This window comes from Tenrec ecaudatus, chromosome 14, assembly GCF_050624435.1.
Source record: "Tenrec ecaudatus isolate mTenEca1 chromosome 14, mTenEca1.hap1, whole genome shotgun sequence".
NCBI lineage: Eukaryota > Metazoa > Chordata > Mammalia > Afrosoricida > Tenrecidae > Tenrec > Tenrec ecaudatus.
Genome location: NC_134543.1, coordinates 40,022,899 through 40,032,704, shown reverse-complemented (window position 1 = coordinate 40,032,704; position 9,806 = coordinate 40,022,899). Strand labels below are relative to the sequence as shown.

The 9,806-nt window shown below is 45.2% G+C and overlaps 1 pseudogene; it reads right to left on the bottom strand.

Moving 5' to 3' along the window:
• Positions 1-8,849: 8,849 nt before the first annotated feature.
• LOC142427122 (small nucleolar RNA SNORA42/SNORA80 family) lies at positions 8,850-8,972 on the bottom strand (annotated as a pseudogene).
• Between the last annotated feature and the right edge of the window lie 834 nt (positions 8,973-9,806).

The window sequence follows — 9,806 nt, the reverse complement described above, 5'->3', positions numbered from 1 at the left end:
CATTAACCCATTAAGCCATATGTCCAACACCAATTCTCAAAGTCCTCCTCCATCTCACAAAACAGAGGCAATGATGCTGACTGCAGGAGGATAGCCGAGTCAGTGAGTGTGTAAGCATCTCAGTGCTGGCAGGGGTCTCCACACGGCTGCTCCAGCACCCAGGGCTGCATCAGGGTAGGTCCATGTGGCTTCTCCTTAGGGTTCTCTTGCAGGAAGTCAGCCTTGCCAGCTGAAGCAGGGAACGGCTAAAGTAGCTGCACTCTGGTGCGACCACCACAAAGCAAGAGACCCAAGAACTAGAAAGTGGTTGGTGGAGATAAAGCACCAGTCTGTGGTTAGCAGCCCAATACTTAGTCCACCGTTCCATCAGGGCTTCTTTAGGGAAGGATATGCCTCCAAAATGTAACCGTCATTTCCAAGAGACTGGACTTAGAGTCATTCTTATTTGCTGCTCAATATTTCTGTAGTGTTTGGGTATGTTATGAGATCAGGACATTTCCCTGAGCCTTGGAGGCATAGTGGTCACGCACTGGAACACAAGCCACAAGGTCAGCAGTTCAAAACTACCCGCACTCATTGGGAGAAGGACAAGCTTTCTACTGCGGTACAAACCTTGTTCTATAGACAGTTCTACCTTGTCCTATAAGGTCACTATGAGTTAGAATTGACTAAACGGCAGTGGAAGGGTATTTTCATAATAAATAAAGCAATGCTCAAGCTGGGGAGCGAAGATAATGCAACGTTATGGGCAGATTTTAGACCTTTCCCTGCGAGCAGGCTTTGATAGAGAGGAAGTCAGGCCAAGTTCAAAACTGCGGTGACCGAAAGGAAGAGAGCACCTGAACCTCTTCATCGGTAAGGAGATAGTGAAACAACTGCAAGCCATGTCCACCCGTGTGCATAGAACAGCTCTTGGGATGCAAACTGTGAACAGCTGGGCCTGTTTGCCCAGTATGTGTTCCCCCCCTCGCCAGTTTTTCCCATGCACAGTGGGGACCTTTGGCAAACCATTGTTTTTCCCATGCACAGTGGTGACTTCTGACAAACCATTAGACCGGAATCCCATCTTAGGCTGTGGGAAATATTGATTCTAATCACTATGAGTCGGCATCGACTCAATGGCAGTGGGTTTAGTTTGGGTTGATGATCATATGCCTTTGCTCTCTTTGTTTCTATGATTTGATTATTTGCCTGGAGGTGCCTGGCTACTCACTAAAAGGTTGTCAGTTCAAACTCACTGTGCTGTCCCACAGGAGAAAGACCTGGATCTGCTTCTTTGGGTACAGCCAAGAAAATGCTATGGGGGCAGTTCTGCTCTGTTACAGGGAGTTTCCTGGAGTCAATTCACTGACACCTAACAATGAACTTATTTATTCAATTTTAACAACTCCTTCATACTCAGAGCAAATATGGGGGAAATGTAGAAGGAATTACTAGGCGATGAGTTAAATCAAATAGAGATACATGCTGGTCAGGGAGGTGGAAAGCATCCTACGTTCAAAATGGTGACTGACAGTTTGGAGCCAAGTTGGAAATTGACGGGGAAGAATTGATGTATTTTGTGGGAAATTGTAAAATAAAACTAGGTCAGCGCCCCAGTTGTCATCATCCAGAAATCATGGAGCTTGGTTGCCGCAGGGCATCTTCCAGTGGGATGTGGAGATCTGTGTGTCCCCACTGGTCAGGCTTCCAGGACACTCCCTGAGAGATGTGCTGTTGTGGACTTAAATCCTCAGTTTGCTTTTCACCAGTTGCCCTTCTCGCTCCCAGCTAACAATCTTCTGTTCTATGTGGGGACCAAGAGACCTCCAGAAGGTAGAGATGGCACTGCGAATGGAGCCGGGTAGACTCTCGAAGGTTCAGACTGCTAGCCGCCCAAGAAGTCAACGGTTTGATGCCTACAGACGAGCTAGAGGTATTTAAGGGAAATGGTGGAAAACTCTGAGCCCAATCACTAAATTGAAGTCAGTCTATCTATACATATTGAGGGTAGTATTTTTTATTAGCTGACTTAGTATTCTTAGTGGTTATCGTCGCCTAAAAGGATTTGTAAGGAAGCTCTGCATTTCATTTACCTGAGCACCTGCATGTATTAGTCTTCTTTTCCCAACTTGATACTTAAAAGTATGGCTATTCAACCTGGTGCACCAAGATGTGAATGCAACATACTGGCATGAAGCAGGGAGGGAACTAATAGAGAGGTCTGCAGGGCGGGCCCCCATCCCAACTACATGGACACCCCCACACACACTCCCACCCCCAAAGAATACGATTCAGAGGACAGCACTGAAGCTACAGCTCAAGGAGAGGGGTGCATCTGATCAGAACACACAGGAGCAAACAAAGAGGGAGGAGAGAGAGTGGAACACATCCTGGCCAACGAAGCCCTGACGACGATATTCCTGCTCAGAGCAGCCAATGCACAGAGAGAACTTTAGGGTCGGCCCCATCATGAGACATGACATCCCTCACTGACCCATATCACTACGGGGGATAACACAGGAGACACCGTGAAGGAATTGTGCCCAATCTGACCCCACCAATGGGGTGAAACTCTAAAGGAGTGCAACAGAGCAGCAAAGGGAGAAAGCAATGAAGTCCCTGAGGAATACCAAAAATAGACTTTGGGGCCAGGGTGTGGAACCCCATCAGACTCGACCTGAAAACATTCATAAAGGTCATAAACACATATAGGCTTTTCCTTTGTTGTTGTTGTTTTGTTTTGCTTTGTCTTGTTTTTGTGCTTATTATTGTCTCTGCATGTCTATCTAGATAAGATAAGAGGGATAAGCAATCTGGAGGAGAAAACAACGGGACTGATTGTTCCTAAGGGACATGGGAGAGGGGGAGGTGGGGGAAGAGAAGCGGGTTCCCAACAAACCTAGTGACAAGGGAACAACAAGTGATCTAAAATTGATGGCAAGGAGGGTACAGGATGCCTGGTGAGGCTTGATCAAGGGCAATGTAGCCAAGAGGAATTACCAAAACCTGAATGAAGGCAGAACATGATAGTGGAACAAGAGGGAAGTAAAAGGAATAGAGAAAAGAGCTAGGAGGCAAAGGACATTTATAGAGGTCTCAGTACAGGCATGTTCATATGTAAATATATTTATATAATGACAGGGAAATAGATCTATGTGTATATATTTATAGATTTAGTATTAAGGCAGCAGATGGGCATTGGGCCTCTATTCAAGAACTCCTACCATGCAATAACACTTTGTTCTAATAACCTGGCATTCTGAGATACCTTCCCTGACTCAATTGCTGAAGACAAAATGGGTGCATAAGCAAATGGGGTGAAGAAAGCTGGTGGTGCCCGGCTATCAAAAAGATATAGCATCTGGGGTCTTAAAGGTTTGAAGGTAAACAAGTGGCCATGTAGCTGAGAAGCAACAAAGCCCACATGAAAGAAGCACACCAGCCTGTGTGATCATGAGGTGGCGATGGGGTCAGGTATCAGGCATCAAAGACCCAGAACAAAAAATCATAGCAATGTGGATGAGGAGGTGGGTGGAGTACAGACCCAAAGCCCATCTGTAGACAATTGGACATCCCTTTACAGAAGGATGTCAGGAAAGAGAAGAACCAGTCAGGGTGCAATAGAGCATCAGTGAAACATACAACTCTCCTATGGTTCTTTAGGTTCCCCCCCCCCCACTACCATGACCCCAGTCCTACCTTACAAATCCAGCTAGACCAGAGCATGCACACTGCTACAGACTAGAGCTCACAACACAGGGAATCCAGGACAAATAACTCCCCCAGGACCAATAATGAGAGTAACAATACCAGGAGGGAAATGGGAAGGTGAGGGGAGAAAGGGGGAACCAATCACAATGATCGACAGATAACCCCCTCCCAGGGGCACAGACAACAGAAAAGTGGGTGAAGGGAGGCAGTGGTTGATATAAGACATGGGAAAATTTATAGTTTATCAAGGGTTCATGAGAGTGAGGGGGGGAAATGAGCTGATACCAAGGGCTCAAGTAGAAATAAATTGTTTTGAAAATGATGGTGGCAGCATATGTACAAATATGCTTGATACCGTGGATGTATGTTTGGATTGTGATAGAGCTGTAAGACTCCCCAATAAAATTATTTTTATAAATAAATTAGTTAATTAAAAGTCTGTCATTTCTTCTTTGTCACCCACAGTGCCTGATAGGTTGTTGAACAATACATGCACAAAAATAATACTGATTTTAATTTTCAGCAGAAGTACGTCATAGCTATTGGTTGCTTTAATTAATAAAGTCATGTTATGGATAAAGCCATGGTACAGATTCTAGCTCTCTTCTTGAATCCTGCAGAAGGTATGGCGATCATAAAACTGAAAACCAAGCTCTCTGCATATAGTCCATTCTGATCCATAGTGACCCCCGAGGGCAGGCTAGGATGGTTCCTGGGGGCTTCTAAGACTGTCACCCTTTCCAGGGGTAGGAAGCCTCATCTTACTACTTCAGAGCAGCTGGTGTTTTTGAACTGCTGATTTTGCAGTTAGTTAACAGCCCAACTTATAACCTCCTTACACCACCGGGACTTCTATCGGGACCACAGGGTCGTTATATGTCCCGATTTGCCTAAAACAACCCCAGTGTACATCTACTGTCCTGGCATCATCATCAGTGGTGTCCCCTTGCCCTTTCAAAAACAGGCTGCTTTTCAAACTCATCTGTAGCACATTTACAGACCTGACAGCCTCCCAAGGACGAAAGGCTGAAATGCCCTAGTAGGAGAAGCAGCGGATGACTGCCATCACCAAGTTATGGAATTGATGATTGTTGGACTTTGGTTCGGATCTCTTGCTTTAAGGGCGTCCAGTGAATGGTGGTCTGGGACTATCGTCTATTTACTATAGATGATAGATGCCATCCTGTCTTTCTCAGGACATGGAGGGCATGTTCTGCCTTTGTAAATGAATGTTACTGAAAGTTTTGCCCTATCATCAACCCCTAGTGTCCATGTCAACAGTGTCCAGTGACTTAATCACTTAATCTGTAAAAGTCAACAATTCATGTGTTGTCGTCTAAAAAGTCAGTCGATCCGTGTGTAATCTCCTTTTCTTAACAGTGCTTCAGATTCTATATCATTGGTTAAATGAATGACACTATCCGTAGAATTACTGTATGCCCCAGGGGAATGATGTATACTGTTCTCCCTCTTAAGATGATAGTGATGACTGTAAAGTAAACCAGAGTCGCGGATAAACCATAGATACTACGAATGGATTTGGGGCTTGCCCTTAATCGTAGCCCTAGTTTCACGATGATTCGCTCTTATGGCATGGCCCTGCTGGATACTCGCTTGCAAGAAGAGATCACTGAAGATTGGCATGTTAGGTAAAGGGGTGGTGGCGAAAGCAGATGGTCAGTCCCTGGCTATCCAGAAGTCTGAAAGTCTTGTCTTACAGCTAGCACCTAGCTAAGTGAGGGGTCAATTACGTCCATGTGGAAAAAGCACAACGACCTGTGTGGTCCAAGGATTGTAAATAATGAAATTCAAACCCAGAGAAGGAAACAGCATCAGAGCTTAAATCCTGAACACCCAGTTTACAGGAGATTATGAGTGACAGTGGAAGCCCCTAACCCATGGGCCGGGTTCCCACCTGGATTAAGTGTCCAGTGACTCCCCTGGGATCATAGTCCAAAGATGTGAAATCAGACAGAGAGCACTGTAAAGTCTATTATGGCAGATGTAGTCAGGTTAAAATGTGGTACCTTATCATTTGATCTCCCTTTTGATTCATTTTAAAAGTATTTCAGAAAAGAGGAGCTGATCCCAAGGGCTCAATGGAAAGTAAATGTTTAGAAAAGAATGATGGAATATGTGTATGAATATGTCATATACAATTGATGTAGGGTTTGTGACAAGAGTTGTAAGAGCCCCCAATAAAATGATTTTTTTTAATCTATCTTGAATAAAAAAGGTGTTTTAGTTTTTAATATTTTCTGCTTTCTTTTGGATTGAGGGTTTCCTGTTTTGTTTTGTCATTGATGTTGAGTTTTTTGTTGTTTGCTTGCTTCCTGCTTATATCTTGCATGATTCTCTGTATATGAAATCCAGGGTAGGGAAATCTATAGAGACGGTCTCTACGTTAATAATTATCTAGGGGGATGGCAGAGGAGACTGGGGGAATTGGGGAGCTAACGTCCAGGAATATGAGAAGAAAATGTTCTGAACGTGACTGTGGTGGTGACTGCACAGCTCGTCTTAGTACTATGTGAATTATCGGCCAATCAAACTATTTTTAGAAAGTGCTGATTTGGATAATAAATTATATAACGATCCTATTGACTAGCCCCTACCGAGGAGTTTCCCAGTAATTTCCAATATATAAAAAATAACTTGGCTTTAGCCATAAATGTAAGCTTTGTGGCAAAAGACGACCACAACGTGCAATGTTAAGATAGCATTTTTAGCTACTTGCTATTTCCTGTCTGAAACAGAAATCCCTTGGAAAACAATTAAGTCAACTCTGCCCTCTACTGTCTAATTGTAGCATTACGATGCCGTGGAGGGAACACTTGCTTCAACTATTGATCGAAGCTGACAGCATTGGTTAGTCCTGTTTATTACTTTCAAATGGTGGCCCCCAACCTTGGCCGAGCTTGAGCTTTTAGGACTCCCCACTACCTACACTGCATCCAGGATCAATTAAATCCGCATCTCTGGGGCTGAAGTCTAAGCATTATTATTATGTTTTTGTAATATCCCCTAGATAGCAGCAATACGCAATCAAAGTTGAGAACCACTGTTTAGACTATTAGACCAAATAATCTGTTGTACTTCACTTAGGTTTGTTTTTAATTTCAAAGCCAAGATTATACTAAACTCCTAACCGCGTCCGGGGACGTTTAGGGAACTGTTAAGGAAAAGATGAAAAAATCAGAACAAAACTACATCTCCACTGGAAAAATGGCACTAAAAATTCTAAGGAATGGGGTTTTCTTTGAATATGTATGTACACACACAGAGAATGATGATATGGAGAGTACCGACCAGGAAAAGAGTCCATCCAGCCATCAGCTTTGAGGCCACGGCTCAGCTCTAATTCTCTGTTGATGGAATTTTCTGCTGAAGAAGCTCCAGGACAGCCAAGAAAATTGGCCCAAAAGATAGGGGGCAAATGAGGTAGAGGCCCATTGCCTTAAACAACTGCCTCCTCTACCTGAGAATGTGCAGCGGCTTGTTAATGGAGTTTATCATATGGAAATGCACTGATGTGAAAGCCCAGGAAATCTGTTGGAATGGAAGTGGCACTAATTAGAACATTAAGTAAATTAAGTCACCTGGGGAAGTGAGTCCCCAAGGGAATAGGAAGGAAAGGCGAGCGATACAGAAAATTAATAATCAGCAAGGGAGAGAGCTTTTGCCGAAAACCAATCAACAAACAGGTTTTTATATAATGAGCCAAAGTCTACTTTCTGTTCCCTTTTTCGAAAGTTCACCAAAAAAAAGTTATTGGATCTAGTATCTGTGAGATTGGCTCTTGTTAAAAAATATATTATTTCCCTTACAATGAACTCTTGAACAAAACGCCAGGATGACCCAGAAGTGTTAGCTTCAGACTGAAGGGTTCGCCTGGGAAATCTGATAGTGAGCATCTAGGGGGAAATCCCTCTGAAAACAGCAGAGCCCTCTTCATACAGAAAGGAGGGCAGAGGAAGGTATCTGGGAGGGATGGCGAGGCCTTTCCACACTGTATCTATAATTGACTTACTTGGTTCTTCCATTCAGTCCCAGGCAAAACTCAGCGCAAGGTAGAGGTTTGGAAGCAGCATCATGGAATACCTTACGAGTTCCTAACTGTGACTGTCTCTGTTGTCTGTGGAGCAACTTAAAAACCAACCAACCAGCCAACCAGCCAGCCAGCCAGCCAACCAACCAACCAACCAACCAACCAACCAACCAACCAGCCAGCCAGCCAGCCAGCCAGCCAACCAACCAACCAACCAACCAACCAACCAACCAACCAACCAACCAACCAACCAACCAACCAGCCAGCCAGCCAGCCAGCCAGCCAGCCAATCAACCAACCAACCAACCAACCAGCCAGCCAGCCAGCCAGCCAACCAGCCAACCAACCAACCAACCAACCAACCAGCCAGCCAGCCAGCCAGCCAGCCAGACAGCCAGCCAGACAGCCAACCAGCCAACCAGCCAACCAACCAACCAACCAACCAACCAACCAACCAACCAACCAACCAACCAACCAACCAGCCAACCAGCCAACCAGCCAGCCAGCCAGCCAGCCAGCCAGCCAGCCAGCCAACCAGCCAACCAACCAACCAGCCAGCCAGCCAGCCAGCCAGCCAGCCAACCAGCCAACCAGCCAACCAACCAACCAACCAACCAACCAACCAACCAACCAACCAACCAACCAGCCAGCCAGCCAACCAGCCAGCCAGCCAGCCAGCCAGCCAGCCAGCCAGCCAGCCAGCCAGCCAGTCAGCCAGCCAGCCAACCAACCAACCAACCAACCAACCAACCAACCAACCAACCAACCAGCCAGCCAGCCAGCCAGCCAGCCAGCCAGCCAGCCAGCCAGCCAGCCAGCCAGCCAGCCAGCCAGCCAGCCAGCCAACCAGCCAACCAACCAACCAACCAACCAAACCGAACTCGTAGTTGCCATTGAGTGGATTCCAGCCCACAGTAACCGCATGCATTTCAGAACAGAGCTCCGCTCCACAGGCTTTGCAATGGCAATGGCCTCCTAAAGGCGCCCTGGTGGCAGTGGATGATGTGCTGGGCTGCTAATCTCAAGGCCACCAGTTTGAAACCACCAGTTGCTCCGAGAGAGAAAGAAGAGACTTTCTTTTTTCTTTTCTTTTTTTTCCCCTTTTCTTCACTGTGCAACCTGCTTCAGTGCCCACGAAAGCCAGGCAATGGTCCGGGGCTGCAGTATGCTTTGGCCTGGGGCACTGTGAGAGGCCCATGGGATCGGACTTGCCACATATCCAAACCCAGGCACAAGAAGAGACTTTCTACTCCAATAAAGAGTCACAGTCCTGGAATCCCACAGAGGTAGCTCTACTCTGAGGGTCGCTATATGGGAGTGCATTTAGAGCAGTGGTTCTCCACCTGCCTAAGGCCACGACCCTTTCAGACAGCTCCTCATGTTGACCCCCCACCCAAAACCATAAAATTATTTTCGTTACTACTTCATCACTGTCATTTTGCTACTGTGACGAATTGGGCGACCCCTGGGAAAGGATCGTTTGACCCCCAAAGGGGTCAAGACCCGCAGATTGAGAACCCCTGATTTAGAGGTTGTTGTTATTTATTTATTTGGTTAATGATCTTCAAAATGTAGACTGCCAGCCCTTTCTTTGACAGCACCTCTGAGCATGTCAAACCACCAACCCGTCAGTTAGTAGCCACGTGCTTAACGTTTGTGCCACCCAAGGACTCTGTTTGGAACAACTAGCGATACTTAAAACTTATTTCCTTACAAGAATAGAGACAAAGTGAAAACTTTCCCAAAGATGTACTGATTCTTAAGTATGGTCCTTACCCTTCTGTGTAACTGAGTCTTCTTAGTATCTGATGAAATGTATAAACCTTTTAAAGAAATAAAAATGCACGTTTATACACAAACATGTAATTTTACATACAGTTCCATCCAGTGTTGGGATTCAAATGATTTAACAACCAGTTTGTTGCCCTAATGACTGTTTTAAGTAGAAAAAAGGATGTAACAAAAGGTGGTTTATTATTTCATACAGTTAATACTTAAATTAGAACAATGAAAGAGGTACACAAAACTAGAATATGCAATAAGAAAGAATTTTAAAATATTAATG